This window comes from Sturnira hondurensis, unplaced genomic scaffold, assembly GCF_014824575.4.
Source record: "Sturnira hondurensis isolate 20B ecotype Veracruz unplaced genomic scaffold, ASM1482457v3 Scaffold0024805, whole genome shotgun sequence".
NCBI lineage: Eukaryota > Metazoa > Chordata > Mammalia > Chiroptera > Phyllostomidae > Sturnira > Sturnira hondurensis.
In genome coordinates, this window is record NW_028097436.1 from 3750546 (window position 1) to 3776003 (window position 25458).

Sequence of the window (25458 nt, forward strand, 5' to 3'; positions counted from 1 at the left end):
CTAAGGAAGTTCATCACCATCAGACCATTATTAAATGAAATGGTAAAGGGACTTATTGAAGAAAAAAGATCAAAACTATGAACAATAAAATGACAATAAATATATATATCAATATCTGAATATGAAAAACAAGCTAATCAAAAAGAAGAACAGAGACAGAATCAAGAATACAGAGAGCTTTTTGGGCCAAGATGGAGGCATAGGTGGAAACACTGCACCTCCTCACACAACCAAAATTAAGGATAACAAAGATTTAGAAACAAAAATACAACCAGAACAGACAGAAAATTGAACTGTACGGAAGTCCAACAACTATTCAACCAGACCAGTAAGAGGGGCAGAGTTAGCAGCTGGAGAAGAGGGGTCTCGGCAGGAAAAGGCAGTGGCTGCCAGACCCCAGAGCTCAGGTGGCATGGGGCTGATCCTGGTTACACATTCACATGCAGTAAACTAGGCAAAAACAGGCAGCGAGGCAAACCACGCAACCCAGGGCCCCAGTGCCAGGAAGTAAAGCCTAAAAGCACCAACTGAAAACATGCCAGAAGAGACTCCTAGCCTTTAAGGAGAATTCGTTAGAGAGACCCACAGGGTCCTAGAATGTACACAGGCCCACCCACCAAGGAACCAGCATCAGAAGGCCCCAATTTCCTTGTGGGAAGCAGCAGAAGAGACTATAATCCAAGAGAGAGAAGGGCAATCGCCATTGTTCCCTCTCTGACCCAGCCCCCACAGATTTACAACCCAGTGACTGGGTTGCCCTGCCCTGGTGAACACCTAAGCCTCCACCCCTCATACAGAACAGGTACAACCTGACCAAAAAATTATGGCTCAGAAGAACAAATCAAAGCCCCAAAGCCAATACTTTTAAGCAACCAAGAGATAGCCAACCTATCAGATGCACAGTTCAAAACACTGGTAATCAGGACGCTCACAGAACTGGTTAATTTTGGTTGCAAATTAAATGAAAAAAATAAAGTCTACACTAAGTGAAATGAAGGAAAAGGTACAGGGAACCAATAGTAATGGGAAGAAAACTGGGATTTGAATCAGTGGAGTGGACCAGAAGGAATTAAAAATAACCAACCAGAAAAGAATGAAGTAACAAGAATTCAAAAAAATGAGGAGAGGCTTACAAACCTCCAGGACATCTTGAAACATTCCAACATCCAAATCATAAGGGTACTAGAAGGGGAAGAGAAACAGCAACATGTGGAAAACTTATTTGACCAAATAATACAGGAAAACTTCCCCAATCTGGTAAAGGAAATAGACTTCCAGGAAGTCCAGGAAGCTCAGAGAGTCCCAAGGAAACTGGGCCCAAGGAGGAACACACCAAGGCACATCATCATTACATTACCCAAGATTGAAAAGAAGAAGAGAATTCTAGAAGCAGCAAGAGATAAGGGGACAGTCACTTACAAAGGAATTCCCATCAAACTGTCAGCTGATTTCTCAAAAGACACCTTCCAGGCAAGAAGGGGCTGGAAAGAAGTATTCTGAGTCATAAAATCCAAACACCTACAATCCAAGATTGCTCTATCCAGCAAAGCTTTCATTAAGAATGGAAGGGCAGATAACGTCAAGTTGAAGGAGTTCATCATCACCAAGCCCTTATTATATGAAATGTTAAAGGGACTTATTTAAGAAAAGGAAGATAAAAAATATGAACAGTGAGCCCTGGCTGGCATAGCTCAGTGGATTGAGCATGGGCCTGCGAACCAGACAATCGCGGTTCGATTCCGAGTCAGGGCACATGCCTGGGTTGCAGGCCAGTTCCCGGTAGGGGACACACCAAAGGCAACCATGCATTGATATTTCTCTCCCTTTCTCCTTCCCTTCCCCTCTAAAGATAAATAAATAAAATCTTTAAAAAATATGAACAGTGAAAAGACAGCAAACTCACAGTTATTAACAACCACACCTAAAACAAAAGCAAACTAAGAGGACAGTTAGATCAGGAGCGGAGTCACAGAAATGAAGATCATATGGAGTGGGAGGAGGGCGGGGGAAGATACAGAGAATAAGCAGTGTAGACAGTAGGGAGAAAATGGACAGGGGGAGGGCAAGAGAAGGGTGGGAAATGTAGAAGCTAAAGAACTTATGACACATGGACATGAACTAAAAGAGGGGAATGTGGGTGGGAGAGGGTGTGCAGGGTGGAGGGGAATAAAGGGGGGAAGGAGATAACTGTAATGACATAATCAACAAAATACATTATTTAAAAAAAGAATAGAGAGCTTTTTGATGGTTGCCAAATGGGAGGGGGTAGTGGGGTAATGGGTGAAGAGGTGAGGAGATTAAGAATTACAAATAGGTAGTTATAGAATAGGCAGAAGGATGCAAAGTACATTATAGGAAATAGAGTGGACAAAGAACCTATGGATGATCCATGGATGTGAATGGTGTGGGGATTGCCTGAGGGAGTGTGGGATTGCTGGGTGGAGGGAGGTAAAGGGGGAAACATCGGAATAACTGTAATAGCATAACAAATAAAATACAATAAAAATAAAAAATAAAGCTGCTGTGAACATTTTGTACAAAAAAAAGCCCCAACAACAGTGATTTGTATCACTAGAGGGAGAGAGTTTGCCAAAAAAGCTATTGTCAGATAGAAATGAAGAGTTTTCAGCTCTTAAAAGATCAAGAAATAAAGTTACTACATCCTGTTATATATGCCTACCATTTTGTGAATTTGATGAGTCATATCTAGAATTATTAAGCCAATAGGTTAACTTATTTTTCCCAAACATCGTTGAAACTGAATAAAAAGGTAGAAATGGAAATTGTCAAACTTTAGTAAAATGCTAAAATCCAAATATGATATTAAAATACCAATATTTTTCAACCATCTCAGGAGGAGTCACTGCCTCCATGCATAAGTGCCTGCCTTGTGAATAGCTGGTTTGAAAGCTGAGTTAACCCAGCAGCCGCCAGTCACAACCAGCTTCGAACACTTCTAATGCAGCTAGCCTGACTCAGGGAATGAACTTTAAATTTGTATTTTAATTAACTTAAATTAAATTTTAAAAGTTGAAGTAGTGTAAATGTTTTTTCTTTCTTTCAATTTTGTTTTATATTGGTTTCAGGTATACAGCTTAATAGTTAGACGGTGTAAATGTCTTCACATTAAACACAACTTTATTTTTTGGACAGGACTCCATTTTACTTCGATGGCTGCATTATGTTAATGTTACTTTTGTATTATGGCATATGTATTGGAGGCAGGTGTCATTTTAATACTTGAATAATTTTATACTGCTTCCATAGGTAAATGATAAAAATTTTAATATACTGGGTTAAATATTAAAACTAATTTTGTATGCTTCTTACAAAAATAAATAATAAAATTGAATTAACCTAAATCTCCCCCCCAGTAAACTCAAGATGAATTCTGCACTCATGTCACAATGTAAAATGCAAGACCAGACACTGAGATCTTGCTGTAGAAGTAAAATGTCAGAATGCCAGTTTTTAATGAAAGAGCAAAGAATGCCATTTGTTTTTCAGGTTGTATGTGCATATGAATGGGTTTATGTTTAGATCACAGTTCAATAACAACAAAAATGTGATTAAGATTTTGTTTCGTTATTTGTTTTTGTCTTTGTTTTGCTTTATTTTTTTTACATTCAGACAGCTTAATCATTTACATTTCCTGTCTGGCCTCTGAAGGCCTTAATATTTTTAATGCTTGTTCTAAAAGTTTAAGGTTTGGAGCAACTCAGTAGCTCTAAGCAACAGTAACTTAAAAAAGACAAAAAGTTTTAGTTGATAAATGATAACAGTCTGAAGCCCACAGCNAAGAGAAGGGTGGGAAATGTAGAAGCTAAAGAACTTATGACACATGGACATGAACTAAAAGAGGGGAATGTGGGTGGGAGAGGGTGTGCAGGGTGGAGGGGAATAAAGGGGGGAAGGAGATAACTGTAATGACATAATCAACAAAATACATTATTTAAAAAAAGAATAGAGAGCTTTTTGATGGTTGCCAAATGGGAGGGGGCAGTGGGGTAATGGGTGAAGAGGTGAGGAGATTAAGAATTACAAATAGGTAGTTATAGAATAGGCAGAAGGATGTAAAGTACATTATAGGAAATAGAGTGGACAAAGAACCTATGGATGATCCATGGATGTGAATGGTGTGGAGATTGCCTGAGGGAGTGTGGGATTGCTGGGTGGAGGGAGGTAAAGGGGGAAACATTGGAATAACTGTAATAGCATAACAAATAAAATACAATAAAAATAAAAAATAAAGCTGCTGTGAACATTTTGTACAAAAAAAAAAAAGCCCCAACAACAGTGATTTGTATCACTAGAGGGAGAGAGTTTGCCAAAAAAGCTATTGTCAGATAGAAATGAAGAGTTTTCAGCTCTTAAAAGATCAAGAAATAAAGTTACTACATCCTGCCCTGGCTGGTGTAGCTCAGTGGATTGAGCACAGGCCTGCGAACCAGAGGATCTTAGTTCGATTCCCAGTCAGGGTACATGCCTGGGTTGCAGGCCAGTTCTCTGCAGGCCAACTCCCAGCAGAGGATGCACAAAAGGCAACCATACATTGATGTTTCTCTCCCTCTCTCCTTCCCCTCTAAAGATAAAAAAATAAATAAAATCTTTAAAAAAAATAATTATCCCCAATTTAAAAAAACATAAAATAAAAAAATAAAGTTACTACATCCTGTTATATATGCCTACCATTTTGTGAATTTGATGAGTCATATCTAGAATTATTATGCCAATAGGTTAACTTATTTTTCCCAAACATCATTGAAACTGAATAAAAAGGTAGAAATGGAAATTGTCAAACTTTAGTAAAATGCTAAAATCCAAATATGATATTAAAATACCAATATTTTTCAACCATCTCAGGAGGAGTCACTGCCTCCATGCATAAGTGCCTGCCTTGTGAATAGCTGGTTTGAAAGCTGAGTTAACCCAGCAGCCGCCAGTCACAACCAGCTTCGAACACTTCTAATGCAGCTAGCCTGACTCAGGGAATGAACTTTAAATTTGTATTTTAATTAACTTAAATTAAATTTTAAAAGTTGAAGTAGTGTAAATGTTTTTTCTTTCTTTCAATTTTGTTTTATATTGGTTTCAGGTATACAGCTTAATGGTTAGACGGTGTAAATGTCTTCACATTAAACACAACTTTATTTTTTGGACAGGACTCCATTTTACTTCGATGGCTGCATTATGTTAATGTTACTTTTGTATTATGGCATATGTATTGGAGGCAGGTGTCATTTTAATACTTGAATAATTTTATACTGCTTCCATAGGTAAATGATAAAAATTTTAATATACTGGGTTAAATATTAAAACTAATTTTGTATGCTTCTTACAAAAATAAATAATAAAATTGAATTAACCTAAATCTCCCCCCCAGTAAACTCAAGATGAATTCTGCACTCATGTCACAATGTAAAATGCAAGACCAGACACTGAGATCTTGCTGTAGAAGTAAAATGTCAGAATGCCAGTTTTTAATGAAAGAGCAAAGAATGCCATTTGTTTTTCAGGTTGTATGTGCATATGAATGGGTTTATGTTTAGATCACAGTTCAATAACAACAAAAATGTGATTAAGATTTTGTTTTGTTATTTGTTTTTGTCTTTGTTTTGTTTTATTTTTTTTACATTCAGACAGCTTAATCATTTACATTTCCTGTCTGGCCTCTGAAGGCCTTAACATTTTTAATGCTTATTCTAAAAGTTTAAGGTTTGGAGCAACTCAGTACCTCTAAGCAACAGTAACTTATAAAAGATAAAAAGTTTTAGTTGATAAATGATAACAGTTTGAAGCCCACAGCCCAGGTGAACAACTGGTTATAATGCTCAACTTAAATTCAGCAAATTAAAGTCCTTCTTAAATTTGAAGAGTCTTTCAAATGTGAAAGTCCTTCTTTAAATTTAAATTCACTCCTACCCTTTTCTCATCACTTTTTGCGTGTTTTTCTACTTCCCTGAGACCAGTTCCATTCTTTCTCCACATATTTATGGCTTCTTCTATATTTAATAGAATGTAATATTTTTGTTTCAGTATTTGTTCTACTTATTAAATATATTATATTCCCTTGTTGTTCATTTAAAATAACATTGGTTAGGCATTTAATATGTCTCATTTAAAAACTGAATTTATTTTCTTTTATGCATGTTTCTTTTATGCAATCGATTCTACTTCTTTCTATGATTTAACAATCTTCAATAAAAAGAATTTTAACCTTCTATGCTTTCTTCTAAATTCCTGTAGTTATGGCTGACATTTAGTTTTCTTAGCAGTTGAACTCACTTTGTTTTCAGGCCACTGTATTTCCAGAGAAATTCTAGAGAGAGATACAAGGGTATGAGTAGAAGTGGTAGCACAATTCCTCCCCAAGTCACAGTCGTTTGCTGGGGTGAATGTCATTGAATACCTTGGGATTCTACCAGATACAAAAATGGATAATACAAAGTTATTTGACCTAGAAGCCAAAGAAATGCTGTCCCTGAACTGGAGAGATTGAAAATGAAGCTGGCATACCCGGCGATGAGAGCACAGGCTCTGCTGGTGTCACACAGCAGATCCTCCTGGGGAGGCAGCTCCTGGGCAAGCAAGTGGAGTGCAGTGTCTTTACTATTGCAGAGAATATAGACCCTAGATACTTCTGAACACTGATGCTGGACTTCTCAGAATAACCACAACGTCAAAGACAGATGGTTCATCTTACCAAACGCTATCATAAGAGAGTCAAATTGCCACAATGTCATTTGTGAAAGAATAATAACATTACACTTAATGTCATTAGCAGCCTATCCTAGTTTGTGATAACAAAGCATAGAAAGAAAAAGAAATCAGAAAGTACACTCAACACTAATTACTGCATATGCTGAGTTCTAGCTATCACCTCCTTGGTAAAATGAGCCACTGCTGCCTGCTTCCTAATGCTGCCAAGTGCTAAGATGTGAGCAGGCACTTTCCCCCCTCCTTTGTTATTTCACAAACATTTGAAAAGTAGTGCTGTGACAAATACATCTCTCTGTCAGCACTGTTCTCTACACTCCAGAAACAGTTTGGCTAAAAAGAAAACATAATCAGTCCATCAATCAATAAAATTTCTAAGTGCTAATATTTTAGAAAATACTGAGAAGTAAACTTTATAAAAATTCAATTTATTTATAAAACTATGGTAAGCACCATGTGAAAGATTACTCCTTCATTTTAGTTGAATGGTAATGGTAGACTTCAGCCAGGGCCAAAGAAGAGAGGACATTTCAGTATGTAATACATCCACTTAGGATAACTTCTTACCTTCCCTCGGAAATATTCCAAATTAGATGTCAAAAGACAGCTGTTTTCCTCCAGATGTTATTGGAGATTGCCAATGTATGTTTAAACTGAGAGTTAAGCTACAGACAGGGATTTTAAAAATATAAAATAGCTCTTTTATGATGCATTTAAATTAATTTATTTTAACATTAGAATAAAAGGAAGAGCAGATGGTGAAGACTTAAAGTGAATGCCATTAAAATAATTGTAGCTGAAAAGAGAGTTTTTCATAACAGGAATTCATGAACAACAGTTTAAGCAAAGTTTTAAATGACTCATATAGCAAGAAAATCAATATCATCATCATCATCATCATTATTATTATGGTTGGCATACTAAACAGATATGTAATAAACACATTCAGAATTTTTATATTATATCAGAATACCAAAAATGATGAAAAGTCACCAAGAGAGTAACTAAAAAACTGTTGCTACAGCTACATGTTATCTTCTTCAAAATTTTATTCAGATTTTAGAATTGTTCAAAGTTTTAGATATCCAATCATTAATCATTGTTTATATGTAATCTACATGTCTTATAATCATACATAGAAAACATTTATTTTTAATGTGATAATGTCATTTATGGCTTCCAGGTTTTAAACAGTTCCTTTCTATAAATGGCATTTTAAAACAGAAGATGGTAGCCATTCACATGATTTCCATAAATAAAGTGATTTCTACCTCCAAATGCAGCTGAACAACTCCTTAAAAAGCCATAAAAAATCTTTGAGTACATGTACATAGTTTAATATTTATGAGAATACTTATATCATAAATACATATATTGACATATTACTGTAGTTCACACAGACACACAGTAAGTGTCTTTCTGAATGACATAACCCTGCAGCTGTTGATCTTCAAATGCTGAGTCAGTAATTTTTGACTAACAGCTCTGACAATAGCTATAATCTTATTGATAATACCCAGTGAGAAAATTATTGTTAGAGATGGTAATAGAGCCAGAGTTTGATGAAAGGAGATGGGGTTGGCTGAGTAATAATAGCTGAGGCATAAAGTTTAGACCTCTTTATTGCGGAGCTGACCCCAATTACATCTCAAGACAAATAACACCCTTTACTCAAACACCTGGTACCAAACGTGGCCACTTCAAATTTCTCCCTCACAGGAGCCTATAATCATTTTGGGACTATTCAAACAATGGGCATTAATTGCCAGCCTTGTATTTGGTATGTAAACCTCTCTGAAGTTGAGCAAATTATACTTTTAATGCTTTGGTTTAGTGAGCATGATTTTTAAAAAGCACTCCTCTTAACTAATGCTTTGAAAAAAATTTTTTAAATGATGCTACAAGCCAAGGTGGAGATTAGACACATGATGGACGGTTCATGCAAACTGCATTGTGCTCTTTACTGAAACCTGAATGTCCTCATTACATCAAAATAGAGTGATGACTACATTTATTTCAAAAATGATAAAAATCACTCAAAGTGTGAGAAATTGCCACCTGGCGCTAACACAGAATATTTGAACACTGTAAGACTACTTTGTACTGAAGTATAGAAAACATTCTTAATTCAGGCTCTGTAGAAGGAAGTACCCCAGGTCACTTTCCTCAAGTTATTTTTTTTATAAATTACTAAGATCTGGGGTCTATCTCTAGAACCAGATTGGCAGAGGCTGGATGCTCAGTTGGTTATTTTGGGCATGTTACTTAACCTTCCTACACTTGAGTTTTCTCATCTAGAAAAGAGAGTAATAGTAGCACCTTTTTAAAATATGTTAGCAAGTGTGAGAAATGTGGCACTATATCTAACTGATAAGAACATTTCATCTATATTTGTATTATTAGTGTTATGGATAGAAAAAATGGCTCACTTTTTTAACTGAATAAAACACATTGTTTGACATTAATGAAATGATGGCATAAACTTTGGAAGAACTGTTATATATATATTTTTTATTTACTTATTTGCTCATTTTTATTGGTTAAAAACTTCTTTTGTGACAGATTCTGAACTAAGCACATATCCTTATTCTGAACATGCTTATAGTCTAAATCCTTCTTAAGGTAAGAAATTCCCTGCTATAAATGAATGTTTGGCCCTCTAAAATTCATATATTGAAGCTTTAATCCCCAATGTGACTATATTTAGTGGTGAGGCCTTTAGAAGATAATTAGGGTTAGATTATGCCATGAGGGTGAGTTTCCATGCCCTTACAAAGAAAGGAAGAGACCATAATGTGAGGATACAGCAAGAAAGCAGCAGAGGTGGTGGGGCTGCCCATCCAAGTCTTGGGGGTGACACCACCACTCCAGTGGGTCTGCAAGTCAGTGTGTCAAATTAAATATCATTCTCTAGTCTTAGGATGTCAAGGAATGTGTTTGTTTAAGTTGTCAGCTTCCATTGGATCCATCACTCCTTTCTCCCTTTTGGGATGGAAATGTCTACCTTATACCCATCCCACCATTGTATTTTGGAAGTGCATATTTTATCTGGTTTCACTGATTTACAGCTGGAGGGAAACTTGCATCATGATGAATCATACCTTGAGTCTCAACCATATCTGATTTATGTGATATTGAGAGGAGACTTTGGACATTAGACCTCAGGGCTAATGCTAAAACAAGTTAAGACTGAGGCTGTTGGAATGGAATGAATGTGTTTTAAATGTGAGAAAGAGATGAATTCTAGGGGTCAGTGGCAAAAGACTATGGAATTAATTTTTAATTACCTCCAAAATGTATATGTCAAAGCTTTAATCCACTATGTGATATTATTTGGCAATGCGGCCTTTGGGAAGTAATGAGGGTTATATTAGGTCCTAAGTTTGTGGTACTCACAATGGGACTAATGAAATAGTCTTATAAGAAGAAACAACACAAAATACCTATCTTTTCCTCTCTCTCCTTCTCCCCCCTCATGCAAAAATCAAGGGAAGGTCACATGAGGATGTAACAAAAAGATGGTCATCTACAAATTGGGAAAGGGAACCTCACCAGACACTGACTCTGACAGCACCTTGATTGTGGACTTCTCAGCTTCCAGAACTGTGAGAGATAAATGTTGGCTGTTTAAGCCACTTAATCTGTAGTATTTTGTTATAAGAACCTAGTACTCAGAAATCATAATAATATAAATTTGTGTTGAGAAAAATGGCAGCTGAGGGTATTATAGAGCTAGGAGTGCCGGGGAAGAAAGTGTGGAACCCAGGGAAGAAAGGACAAGAGAGAGCATCTTACCCAAATCAAGTACCACCAATGAGCAAAAAGTTGTGCAGTTGCCTAAATGAGAATATATTGTCCTTCACTGTCACAGTTATTAGTAATGCTGTAAAATTTGTTCACTCATTATTTTATGGATCAGGGCAAGACTTACTAAACCAGTGGCCTCCCTTGCTCCCCAGATCTATTCCTGCCATTCAATACCCATTCAATTTTTTCCTTTCCTTGTAATAGATGTTCTTTATTTTGATCCTGGCTTGTACACAGTCTACCTGAAATATCCTCAACCTATAGCATAGGGTTGAAATTTCAACCTATGAAGTTTTAATAAAGAGCAGTGCAAATAGGATAAGATAACCAAAGAAACTAGAATGATTTATTGGAAATCTATGTGAAAGCAATAGCAAGAGATGGGATAACTTCTTTTATTGACGCTATGCTACAAATGTATTAAAATTCAAGGAGCTAAAGGCACTGATATTAAGAATAAAGGAATGCTAGGATATGACAATTAGTGGATATTTAAGTACAAGTGCACTGGAAGGTACCAATGCATATGCATAAGTCCTAGGATTGCCAACTCATGCTGATAGCCCAGGACTTGCCCAGTTTTAGCACTGAAACTACCTTTCCTGAAGCCCACCCCAGTCCTAAAAAAAGGGAAGGTTGGACACCCTAAAATACATGTAAGCTTACTTGTTTCTTTTTTTCAGATATTTGTCTTTACAATAGTATGTTGCATTGTTCATTCAACTACTATTTATTAAAGGTTTCAGCATGCCGGCCTCATTTTAGGTGCTGTAGACAGAGCGATCTGTCATATGGAGACTAGGTCCCTGTTTTCATATAACTTACATTTCAGTGAGGGAGGCAGGGATAACCAAGCAACAACTGAAAGAGATAAGTATTTTCTCTTTCAGAGAAAGAGAAAAGAAAATTAGATCATAAGAGTGACTTCAGAGATGGGAGCACACAGAGGCAACATTTGGTCTGTGTCCTGGGTGATAAGAAGGAGACAATCATATGAATATCTGGAAGAGGACAATGCAAGTGGAGGGGAGGGTCTGGGAAAGCCCACAGAGGGAACAGACTAGTATGTTCACAAACCTAGAGGAAGGCCAGTGGGACCTGAGAGCAACAACTAAGGGCAGAGTGAGAAGGGATGAGCTCCTAGTGAGGTACAGGGCTAAACTGTGGAAGACTTTAGCATGGCAATGTAAGCAATAATGAGGTTCATATGATCCAATTTGCTTTTTCAGAAACTCACTGGCAATAGGTGGAGGGGAACCAGGTAGAAGGCTAGTGTTGTACATGGGTGATGGCTGCCTAGACCAACAAAACTGTTCTGTTCACTAATTACAATGTATGAAGAGGGAAGTTTCTACACATCACCAAGCAATCCTCCAACACCTGCTGGGTGTCCTATAATTCAACTCAATTCTGACACTGACTACCTGAAGATGGTATCAGACCCCACAGTTTCAGGGCTCAGATCTACAAGACTCCCCTCCCCCACTTTCAGATGCCAATCACAAGTCCAGGTTGTCACCTCTGATTCTGACCAATGAGCATTAGATCAGAGGGTCTCACAACCCCTTCTCTAGTTTAATTAATCTGTTAGAGCAGCTCATAGAACTCAGAGAAACATTTTACTTTCTAGATTACCAGTTCATTATAAAAGGATATAACTCAAAAGCAGACAGATGGAAAAGACGCATAGGGCAAGGTTCAGGGAAAGGATGCACACCCTCCAGGACCTCTATAAGCATGCCACTCTTCCCAAATCGTCACATGCTCACTAACCTGGAAGCTCTCCAAACCCTGCCTTGGGGTTTTTATGGTGGCTTCATTACATAAGCTTGCTTGATTAAATCATTGGTCATTGGTGATTTATTGAACTTTCAGTCACTCTTCCCTTCCTCAGAAATCAGGTGGGAAGGACTGAAAGTTCCAACATTCTAATTGCTTGGTTGGTTCTCCTGGAAACCAGCTCTCTCATCTTTAGAGGATTTCCAAAAATTATCTCATTAACATACACCCAGTTGCAGTTGAGAGGGACTTGTTATAAATAAAAAACACTATTTTACCTTTATGGTTCTGAAGAATTTTCAAGAACTGAAGACAAAAAATCAAATATTATAACAAAAGTTGCTCTTATAGTTCTTATCACTCAGTAAATTCCAAAGATTTTGGAAGCTCTGTCCAAGAAACAGGACAAAGACCAAATACATATTTCTACTTCTAAATTAGAATATTGTAATCAGTGATATTCAAAGTATGGTATCCTTAGCAGAAGCTTCAGTACCACCTGGAATCTGTTAGAAATGCAAGTTTTAGGCCCCAGCTAAGACCTCCTGAGTCTGAATCTCTGGCTGTGTCTGCCAAGCCAAGACACAGGCTTGGCAGACTTCTGCCCTATAAGGACCTCTGCCCCAGGGTCAAGTCTGGGTGCACATTAGGATCAACTGGGAAACTTTTTGAAACAATCAGTGCTGGAGCTGGACTGTGAATGGATTAAGTCAAAACTGTCAAAAAATAAATAAATAAATTCTGGGGAGTGTTGCAAACAGATTAAAACTGTGAATACAGGGCAAGAAAGTACATTTCAAACACATAAAAATAATGAAAGGCTCTAGGAAAATGAAAATATCATAGTGTGCTTATGAGCCTCATAATACTATGTAAGAATTTAATACACTGGGAGAGTGTTAGAATGACAATCATCACTCTGTGTTCCCACCAACTAGGGTAGGAAGATTTTTAAAATCTGGGTTAAATTCTCAGAAGAGTATTGTCTCATTAATGGGAGTAAATGGGCTCTTTTTTAAAAAAATAATGTTTTATTATTTATGCCATTACAGTTGTCCCAGGTTTTCCCCATTCACTTCCCTCCATCCAGCCCACCCCCTACTTCCATCGTCAATCCACATATGGTTGTCCATTTCTGTTGGTGCTTCACACATGTTCCTTGACTAATCCCTTCACCCTCTTTCCAACAGTCTCCACCTCCCCTCTCCCCTTTTACCTTTATTAGTCTCTTCCATGATTCTATGCCTCTGATTCTCTTTGGCTCATTAGTTTATTTTGTTCACTAGATTCCTCTTATAAGTGAGATCATATGGTATTTGTCTTTCACCTACTGGCTTATTCAACTTAGCATAATAGTCTCCAGTCCCATTCATGCTAATACAAAAAGTAATAATTCCCATTGTATAGTATTCCATTCTGTAAATGTACCATAGTTTTTTTTTTTAATCCACTCTATTACTGATGGGCACTTAGGCTGTTTCTAACTCTTTGCTATTGTAAATAGAGCTCCTATGAACATATGGGTTCATACATTTTTTTCAATTGGTGCTTTGGCCTTCTTAGGGTATATTCCAAGCAGTGGAGTTGCTGGGTCAAAAGTAGTTCCATTTTTAATAGTTTGAGGAAATTCCATACTGTTTTCCACAGTGGCTGCACCAACCTGCATTCCCACCAATAGTGCACTAGGTTTCCCTTTTCTCCACATCCTCACCAGCACTGGTTGTTTATTGATTTATTAACGATAGCCATTTTGGCAGGTGTGAAGTTGTATCTCACTGTGGCTTTAATTTGCATCTCTCTGATGGTTATTGATGTTGAGCACTTTTTCATATGTCTATGGGTCATCTGTATGTCCTCTTTGGAGAAGTGTCTATTAAGGTCCTTTGCCCATTTTTAATTGGATTGTTTGTCTTCCTGGTCGTATGAGTTATGTATACATTTTGGAGATCAAATCCTTGTCTGATGTATCACTGACAAATATGTTTTCCTGTACCTTGTGTTCCCTTTTCATTTTGATGATGGTTTCTTTAGCTATGCAAGAGTTTTATAAGTTGATGTAGCACCATTTGTTTATTTTGTCCTTTATTTCCCTTGCCTTAGGCAATATATTGGCAAAAATATTGCTAAATGAGTTATCTGAAAACACACTGCTTATGTTTTCTGCTAGGATTTTTGTGATATCACAACTTACATTTAAGTCTTTTATCCATTTTGAGGGTATTCTGGTGTATGCTATAAGCTGGTTATCTACTTTCATTTGTTTGCATGTACCAATCCAGTTATTCCAACATCATAATGGACTTCAAAACAAAGGCCATAAAAAGAGATAAATAAAGTCACTACATAACACTTTAGGCAATAGTCCAAAAAGAGGATGAAACCCTTTGAACATATATGCACCCAATGTAAGAGCATCTAAATATATAAAGAAAATCTCTGAGGACCTTAAAAAAGAGATTGACAGCAATACAGTCATTATATGGGGTTTTAACATCCCACTGTCAACAATGGATAGACATATCTTCCAAATAGAGTCAACAAGAATATTATAGTACTAAATGATACTATAGCCCTGGCTGATATGGCTCAGTAGATTGAGTGCTGGCCTGTGAACCAAAGGGTCACCAGTTTGATTCCCAGTCAGGGCACATGCCTGGGTTGTGGGCCAGGTCCTCAGTTGGGGGCATGAAAGAGGCAACCACACATCGATGTTTCTCTCCTTCTTTTCCCCTCTCTCTGAAAATAAATAAATATAATCTTTTTAAAAATAAATTAATGAATGATACTGTAGATCAAATATACTTAATTGATATTTACAGAACATTTCATCCCAAAGAACCAAATTACATATTTGTATAAAATGCACATGGATCATTTTCAAAGATAAGTCATATGGTTGGACACAAAACAAGCCTTAACAAATTCAAGACAATTGAAATTATATCAAGCATCTTCTTGGATCGCAATGCTTGACCCTAGAAACCAACTTCAAGAAAAAAACTCAAAAACATTCAAATACATGAAGCTGAATAACATGTTATTAAATAATAAATGGGTTGACAGTGAGATCAAGGGAGAAATCAAAAAGTGCTTGGAGACAAATGAAAATGAACACACAATGACCCAAAATGCACAATGACCCAATACTGCAAAAGCAGTCCTGAGAGGGAAGTTCATAGCATTACAGGACTACCTAAAAAAGATAGAAAACTCTCAAATAAACAACCTAACCCTACATCTAAAAGAACTAGGGAACAACAACAAACAAAGCTCAGAATGAGTAGAAGGAAGGAAACAATCAAGATCAGAGCAGAATTAAATGACATAGAAACTAAATGAGCTCTTGATAAAATTATGTTCTATGTTTAAAAAGCTTAAAAGCAAGCATTGAAAGACTGCAACTTGTTCTAAGTAACTTCATTTCAAAAGAAAGCCAACAGCATTTAAGAATACAACAAAAATCTAGTACCCAATATCACTCACAATGGTCAATAGTGACAAATGTCCAATAAAAATTTATCAGACATACCCATAGTTAACATTGTATTCAACAGTGAAAAGCTGAGAGTTTTTCCACTAAGATTTGGAACAAGTCAAGGATTCCCACTCTTATCATTTCTATTTAACATAGTATACTACAGGTTCTAGCCAGTGTAAGAGGCAAGAAAAAGAAATAAAAGGCATCCACATTGGACAGGAAGAAGTAAAATCCTCTCTGTTTGCTGATAACAAGATCTTGTATATAAAAAAATCTTACAGACTCCAGAAAAAAAGTGTTAGAACAAATTAACTAATGTAGTAAAACTGCAGGATACAAAATCAATATGTAAAATTCAGTTTAATTTCTATACACTGACAAAGAACTTTCTGAAAAATAAAGTCAGAAAACAATCCCATTTATAATACCATCAGAAAGAATAAAATACCTAGGAATAAATTTAATCAAGAAGGTATAAGATCTGTACATTGAAATCTATAAAACATTTATGAAAGAAATTGAAGAAAACACAAATAAATGAAAAGATATTCATGTTCACAGACTGGAAGAATTAATACTATTAAATGTTCATATTACTCAAATTGATGTATAAATTCAATGCAATTCATATCAAAATCATAAAGGCATTTTCCACAGAAATAGAAAACACAATTCCACAATTTTTGTGGAACCAAAAAAGATCCCAAGTAGCTAAATAAATCTTAAGAAGAATAGAGTTAGAACTATCACACTTCTTTATTCAAAATACATTACAAAGCTAAAGTAATCAAAATATTATGATGCTGGGGCCCTGGCTGGTGTAGTTCAGTGGATTGAGCACGGGCCTGTGAACCATAGGATTGTGGTTTGACTCCCAGTCAGGGCACATGCCTCAGTTGCAAGCCAGTCCCCAGCAGGGGCCAGTTCCTAGCAGGGGACACATGAGAAGCAACCATACGTTGATATTTTCTCTCCCTCTCTCTTTCCCTTCCCTTCTAAAGATAAATAAAATCTACAAAACAGATAAAATTATTTTAAAAATAGTATGATACTGGCATTAAAAAAATGATACATAAACTAATGGAACAGAACAAAGAGACCTGAAACAAATCCATGTATATACTGTCAACTAATCTTCAACAAAGAAGCCAAGAGTACCAATGAGAAAGGACAATCTTTTCAATAAATGGTTTTGGGAAAATTGGATATTCATATAAAAAATATAAAATTAGATCTTTATCTTGTCCCATACATAAAAGTCAATTCAAAAAATGGATTAAAGATTTAAATATGATACCTGAAATCATAAAACTCCCAGAAGAAAACACAGGGGGAAAGCTCCTTGAAATTGGTCTTGTCAATAATTATTTTGGGTTTTTTAATTTATTTTTTATTTTTATTTTTAAATTCATTTAATTATTTTTCAAATACAGTTTTCTGTCTATTACTCCCATCCCATCTCACCCCCTCATGCTCCCCTCTCCCTCCCATTCCTACCCTTCTTAATTGTTGTCCATATATCCTTTATATTTGTTCCTCTAAATCCCTCCCCTATTTCCCCTGAAGTTCCCTCCCCTCTCCCCTCTGGTTGCTGTCCCCCTGTTCTCTGTTTCAGTGTCTTTGGTTATATTTTGCTTACTTGTTTGTTTTGTTGTTTAGCTTCCTGTTAAAGGGGAGATCATATGGTATTTGTCTTTCAACACCTGGATTATTTCACTCAGCATAATGCTTTCCAGTTCCAGCCATGCTGTTGCAAAAGATAGGAGCTCCTTCTTTCTTTCTGCTGCATAGAATTCCATTGTGTATATGTACCATAGTTTTTTGATCCATTCATTTACTGATGGGCACCTAGTTTGCTTCCAACTCTTGGCTATTGTAAATTGTGCTGCTATGAATATTGGGGTGCATATGTTCTTTGGGATTGGTGTTTTAGGGTTCTTAGGATACAATCCCAGCAGTGGAATTGCTGGGTCAAAAGGCAGGTCCAATTTTAGTTTTCTGAGAAAAGTCCATACTGTTTTCCATAATGATTGTACCAGTCTGCAATCCCACCAACAGTGAACTAGAGTCCCCTTTTTCCCACACCCTCTCCAACATTTGTTGTTTATGGCTTTGTTTATGATAGCTATTCTCACTGGTGTAAAGTGGTATCTCACTGTGGTTTTAATTTTCATCTCTCTGATAGCTAGTGATATTGAGTATCTTTTAATGTGTCTCTGGATCTTCTGTATGTCCTCCTTAGAGAAGTGTCTGTTCAAGTCCTTTCCCCATTTTTTAATTGGGTTAGTTGTCTTCTTAGAGTGAAGTCGTGTGAGTTCTTTGTATATTTTGGAGATTAAACCTTTGTCTGTGGTATCATTAGCAAATATGTTTTCCCATACAGTTGTTTCTCTTTTTATTTTAATACTGTTTTCTTTAGCCATGCAGAAGTTTTTATTTTGATGAGATCCCATTTGTTTATTCTTTCCTTTATATTCCTTGCTCTAGGGGTCATATCTGTAAAAATGTTGCTTCTTGAAATAGCTGATATTTTCCTGCCAATGTTCTCCTCTAGGACTTTAATGGTGTCACGGCTTATATTTAAGTCTTTTATCCACCTTGAATTTATTTTTGTGTATGGTGTAGGTTGGTGCTCAAGTTTCATTTTTTTGCATGTAGCTGTTCAGTTCTCCCAGCACCATTTGTTAAAGAGACTATATTTACCCTATTTTATGTTACTGCCCCCTTTGTCCAATATTAATTGACTGTAGAGAGTTGGGTTTATATCTGGGCTCTCTGTTCTGTTCCATTAGTCTATGTGCCTGTTTTTATGCCAGTACCAGGCTGTTTTGATTACGGTGTCCTTGTAATACAGTTTGATATCAGGTATTATGATCCCTCCTACTTTGTTCTTCTTTCTCAAAATTGTGGATACTATTCAGGGTCTTTTATGGTTCCATATAAATTTTTGAAGTGTTTGTTCTATGTCTGTGAAATATGCCATTGGTACTTTAATAGGTATTGCATTGAATCTGTAAATTGCACATCTCTCAGGTCTTAGCCCACTTTACAGGTTCCTGGATTCCATTAGTGCTGTGATTAATTGTACTTGCTCACATGCTACACCTATTTACTATTCTTTACTCCCACCTTACCTCAAAACCTGACCACCCACAACCTCACTGCTTTCTAGATACAACTCACAAGCCTTCCCTCCCCAACAAGAGACTTATCTTCTGTCCATCCTTTCTTAAAAGTGGCAAGTTGGGTTGAAGATTACGGTTAACGCTATATATAACCTAAAGATCTTCTATCTCTTCTCTACCAGCTGTGACTATAAATATCATAAAGTACTCTCCTGCTGTCCCAAACCATTTTGCCTCCTCCTCCAACTGATCACACACACACAAAGAAAGAAGTAGGTGGAAGCGGAGAACATCAAGATACCTGCAGGAGACTGCACCACTGAATCTTATAGGTATTCTACCACAGAAGTTCACACCATAAACCCAGGGAGTCAGAACAGATCAATTTAAGATGCTGAGGCTAACAAGAAGAGTCTCACAAACAATGGAAAGACAAAGAAACAATGCCCAAATGAAAGAAAAGGTGGAAGTCTCAGAAAGAATGTTAGATGAAATAGAGGCAAGTCAGCTATCAGATATTGAATTCAAAGCACTGGTTATCAGGAAATTCAAAGAACTTACAATGAGCTACCAGAAACTAGAGGGGAGCTACAATGAACTCTCCGAAAACTATATCAATAATTATTTTGGACTTAACACCAAAATACAGGTAATAAAAGAAAAAATAAAACATTAGACTAAAACATGATTGCACAATCAAAGAAACAATCAACAGAATGAGTAGACAATCTGTCATATCTTGATGTTGTGTACAATGTGCCCCCTTATGTGGCTCTGCAATCAAATGTATTTCTAAGCTCCCTACCAGAGGGTCTTATGCTAAGATGTATGCCCAATAAAATGAGTGCTTCCATGTGAAACTGATCTCATAGAAATAAGATAGGTTAAACTAGCGTGGTGGGGGGAGAATGATGAGAGAATCAAAAGTTAGAGAATTTTTGTTTAAGTAGTAGCTAATAAGGTTAGTAATAAATGCATACAAAAGCTATTGTTCCAGGAACTGAAGGTGTGTCCCACCCGGACTCGAGGAGACCATAAGCAGTTCCACCTTTGTTTCTCAGGAGGCCTGCAAGCAATTCAAGATGGTATCCATCTGAGTCATTATATTCGAGTGAGATGACCACCATCCAGGACACAGCTAAAGACTACCACCTGGGGCACAGGTAAAGACCACCACTCAGGGTGAGAATGCTGCAGTTGAATCCAAATAACTTTTCCCTCAATTTCAAACCCCTTACCTATAATTTGTTCTCCTTGTAAAAAGGACCATCTTATTCCATGGCCGTGGGGCTCAGTGGATTGAGTGCCAGCCTGTGAACCAAAGAGTTTAGATTTGATCCCCAGTCAGGGAACATGTAGGATGTGCAAGAGGCAACTATACATTGATGTTTCTCTCCCTCTTCTTCTCCCTCCCTTCCTCTGCCTAAAAATAAGTAGATAAAATCTTTTTAAAAATTAAATTAATTTTTTTATAAAGGGCCATTTTTAAGTGTAATTTAAGATGGTCTATTAGGGTACAAACCCACAGATCATCCACCATTGGAATAAAGTGCCCATAAAGATTTAAAAAAGGGAATTACTAAACAAGCAACAAAATGGAGGGAAACATTTACAAGTCATATATCTGATAAATGAATAATACCCAAAAAACATAAGAAATTCATACAAGTCAATATAAAAAAAACAAATAATCCAATTTTAAAAATTAGCATTGGGTGCAAAAACACATTTTTCCAAAAAAATAATACAAATAGCCAACAGGTACATAACAATGTGCTAAACATCACTAAATACCAGGGAAATACAAAAAAAAAAACAATGAAATATCACTTCATACCTATTAGAATGGCAATCATCAAAAAGTCAAAAGATAAGTGTTGGAAAAAATGTGGGGAAAAGGGACCTTTATATACTGATGGTGGGAATTATGGAAAACAATATGGAGTTTCCTCAAAAAATTAAAAGTGAATTACTATATCATCTAGAAATTCTACTTCTTTTTATATGTGAAGAGGAAATGAAATCACTATCTCAGAGAGATATCTGCACTCTCATGTTCACTGCAGGATTATTCATAATAGTCAAGATACAGAAAAAATGAATGGATGAGGGAAATGTGATACGCACACACACAATGGAATATTATTTAACCCTGAAAATAAAGAAATACTGGTATTTGCAACAATATGAATGAATCTGGAAGACATGATAGGAATAGGCCAGACACAAGAGACAACTGCTGCGTGATCTCATTTATGTGTGGAATCTAAAATAGTCAAACCCATAGTAACATACAGTAGAATGCTGGGCAGGAGAGGCTAGGGGGTGGGGGAAATGGGGAGATGTTGGTCAAGGGTACATTTAGTTATAAGATAAATAAGTTCCAGAAATATAACATACAGCGTGGTGACTAAGTTAATAATAATATATTGTATACTTGGAAGTTGCTAAGAGAGTAAGTAGATCACAAGTATTCTTACCACAGCAGAAAAAAAAGTAACCATGTGAGCTAAAGGCTACGTTAACTAGCTTGATGTGATCATTATTTCACAATGTTTATGTATATCAAAACATCATGCTGTATACCTTAAATGTACACAAACTTAAATCTGCAAAAAAATGTACCAGGCATAAAAAGAACAAAGAAACATGATCCATAACTAGGAGTTACATTGATGAAGAGCAGACTCAGAAATGTCAGAGATGTTGGGATTTGACAGATAAAAATATTAAAATATTTATTGTAACTATGGTGCAGATATTCAGGAATCTAGAAGAAAACATGAGCATAATTTAGGGAGAAGAGAAGATATAAAAAAGACTCATATGAAACTTCTGAAGATGAAAAATCTGAAATGAGTATAAAAGACATTATTGAGATAATTTCTCAGTGATCATTCTAACCATTAAAAATGTCATCTTCATTCAGAAACACAAAATTTTTCAGTGACAACAAACAAAACACATAGTTAGTGATATTTTTAAGCTGGAAAGTCCAGGCCACGATTGTGCCATGAAACCTAGATGTGCTCCAATGTCGTGGTTATTGACAGCACATATTACTGAGGCAGACTTGACTATGCATGTCAGAATCCATGAGTTTTAATTAAAGTTATGATGTGAACAAATCATGTCCATTAGACAAGAAGAATTTGGTCTTGGCAAGTGATATTTGCATCAATTTACTTAATTGGATCAGTACTCTTAAAACAATTTGTAAAGCACAGGATTAAAGGCCTGAATTTCAAAGAATTTAGCAGAAGCCATAATCATGGTTTAAACAAATCATCTGCAAGAAATTGTAGGCTGAAAATAGCAATTAGCAGCTCACAGGAAAAAATTTTAAAATTAATGGAGACCATTTCTATCAATTGAGTAACCATGTATAATACGGATTCACTGGAATCATTCATAACTTAACCTTCACCAATGTTTTCAGAATGGAAGCAAAATGCCCATTTTGCTTATTTCAGGATGAGATTTCAAATAAAAATTAATTCCAGGTGCATAGATATTCTATGCCATTTTGGCTTTCGGAAGAGTGCAACCAAAGAGGCAGGGTCAGCAAAACTCAGTTCCAGACTTAACCTTTATACTTCTAGCTCAGTCCTACCCTTACCTCTCCATTCTCACATTTTTTTAAAGTAAGCAAAATCCCTTGATATATAGAATGAACGAATGGCCACTGGTTTAGTAAATCTACTTTCTGTTAACATTATGATCGAAAAATATTGAAAATTTATTTTATTTATTCCAAAATGAGTAGCTTCATTGGTAACCTTGCCAATTTCTCTTCCTTTAGATTTTTGAGAAAAATAATGTCATGGAGAAGGTAATTTTTAATTATATTTAAAATAAAGGATTCTCTCTGGTTTATTCCAAAACTTGTTTCAGAGACATCATGGGTGACCAGCCTTACCACCATCCGGCAGTTTCTAAGCTGGAATTTCCCTCAGTTCTTCAGAGTTTTGCTAATTTATCGATAACTAATGTTCATAAGGCCTTGGGTTCCTCCCAAATCTTTATCTCTTCCAATTCAGGGAAAGAGTGATAATATTAAGCAATGACAATGCATCCTATCTCCAGTATTAATCACTATCCTCCCCTTACTGTTTCCCAAACAATAGATCCACAAATACAGAAATTCTCTTCCTCCAAGTGTGGTGTTAAAGCAATTAAGTATAACGAAGAATCTTAAATCAAAATGGAAAATAACTAATATCTCCCAAAGATGTGAACTGGATTTAGGCCTTAATTTTATTTTGGAGGAATATTTTTTATGACTACCTAGTTTCCTCAGGAAAAAGTGCCGTGTGAATTTCTGTCGGTGTGTTGAGGAGTCTGGGGACACAAAGTGACCCAGCACACCCCTAGTTCCACAGGGACAGCCCACCTTGTTGCGCTCTACTGCTTCTGGTCTTCTGTAGTACAGGATACGTACTATGAGTCATTTTGAATACTATTTTCCAGGCAAATGAATATGAGGTGCAACTGCATCAAAATATCAGATAATAAAAGGCATCTAAGATCATGTTTAAAAATATGTGTACATTTTATATCTGGCTGAATAGCTATACTTAAATAATTAATTGGCACTTTAAACATAATGAGCCCAATTCCAACTTTTGATTTACACACTCCATCCCCAAAAATCTGCTTCTCTGGTTCCCCTCCCAGTACGTTCAATTCCATTATTCCAAAACCTCTGTGTCCTCTCTGTTTTTCTTCTTTAAACCTTCTGTCGAATGACTTAGCAAATCCTGTTAGCTGTGCAGAGTCCATCCTGACTCCTCCCACCCACAAGGGTCCACTGACCCCACTGGGCAGAGCTTCTCATCTGTCCTTATATCGCATGTGGTCTTCTACATGACCTCCCTGCTCTGCCTTCCCCCTGGGTTTGCACACAGCAGCCTGAGAATGCTGTCTAATGGAAGGCCACCCTGTCACTTTTCTCTACCGTTTTCCAAGTCTTGTGTGACAATTCCCCCCTTCAGTGGCCCTCCTTCAGGTCTTCATTCCCATGTCACATTCTCAGTTAGGGCTTCCCAGGCACAGTATCTAAAACTGTTCTGCCTCCCCCCACTCCTATCTTTTCTGGCACTCTCCATCCCTGGACATGGGCACATCTCAAGAGTGGTGTCAGTGGTGGGTCCTGCTAGCCAGAGCTCCCTATTGTCACAGGATGTCTGCTTTCCTCATGATGCCCATCATCACCTGGCCTGGGGTGTACTTGTTTGTTTACCCTCTTTCTTCTCCCACTGGCATGTAAGCTCCTTGACCGTAGGGATTTTGTTTTGCTCACTCTTCTTCCCCTAGTGCCTAAAAACCTATCTGGCATGTAGTAGGTGTTCAATAAACATTTGTTTAAAGAAAAATGTTATTGTACTTGTTTTAATTAAATGAAGATCATGTGTCTGAAGAAACACCCAGAACACAAGGTTTGGGCGCAGTTTTTCGCTGTCTATATTTTCACTCCCACTTTGAGTGGATCACCACTAGATTTATCTGTTACAGCATCTCAAACACTTTCTGATTGGGGTACTTTATAACAAAGTGATATCTAAATCTCAGTCAAAATACTGGATTCAGATGCTAGCGATACTTCTGACATTAACTATTAGTTTTCCTGTACTGAGTGTACTGATAAAGTGCCAGGGTATTTTGAACACAATGATTTCTCACTGGGCAGAATACTTTCTTTCCCAAAATGCCTTCCATATGATATTCGTTCTAAGTAATTTTATTGGTCTTTTTGGAAAAGAATCAATGATCTATAAGTTTAGGAAATGTTAGGACTAGGGTAACTATTTTTTATTGTGGACTTCTCAGTTTCTTAATTTGGCAACATATCATGGAAATGTATACTTAAGGAGCTTCTCTGATTGTTCCTTAGCACATGCTCACAAATACTAAACTGAGGTAACAGATCAGAAAACCAGCACATATTGCAGCAGGGACTTAACTCTCCTACCCAGCCCACTCTCCTACATGCCCCTGTGACTTCAAACAGAATTGATATTGAGTAACTCCCAAATGCTGCTGTATAGTTAATTTATTCCATAAATATATATTGGACCAGGCGCTGTTCTAGGTATTGGAGAGAGAGTAGTAACAAAACAGATACAAATCCCTGTCCTCACAGTGCCTCCATTCTAGTGGGTAAGACATTCATAAGCCGTATGACAAAGTCAAATATATAGTGTGAGGCTGTGTGCCTGCTAAGGAGAAGGAGCAGAGAAGTGTGTGTAGGAGGGGGCATGGGGTTACAATTGTGGCTATAAGCAGGGTTACCCTCATGGAGCATGTGACATTTGAATAAAGACCTGAAGGAAGAGAGCAAGAGAGCTGGGGGCTGCTGGGGCAGAGTGTTCAGAGCAGAGTACTTCCTGAAGCAGGGACATGCTAACGTTTTTAAGAAATAGCTGCAAAGTCAGTGGCTGGCATGAAGCAAGGTGGGGAGAAACAGGAGAAAGAAGTCAGAGAACAAAAAAGACAAATCATATAGGATCTTGCACCTTCTAAGGAACTACACATTTAGTCTGCGTGCATCAA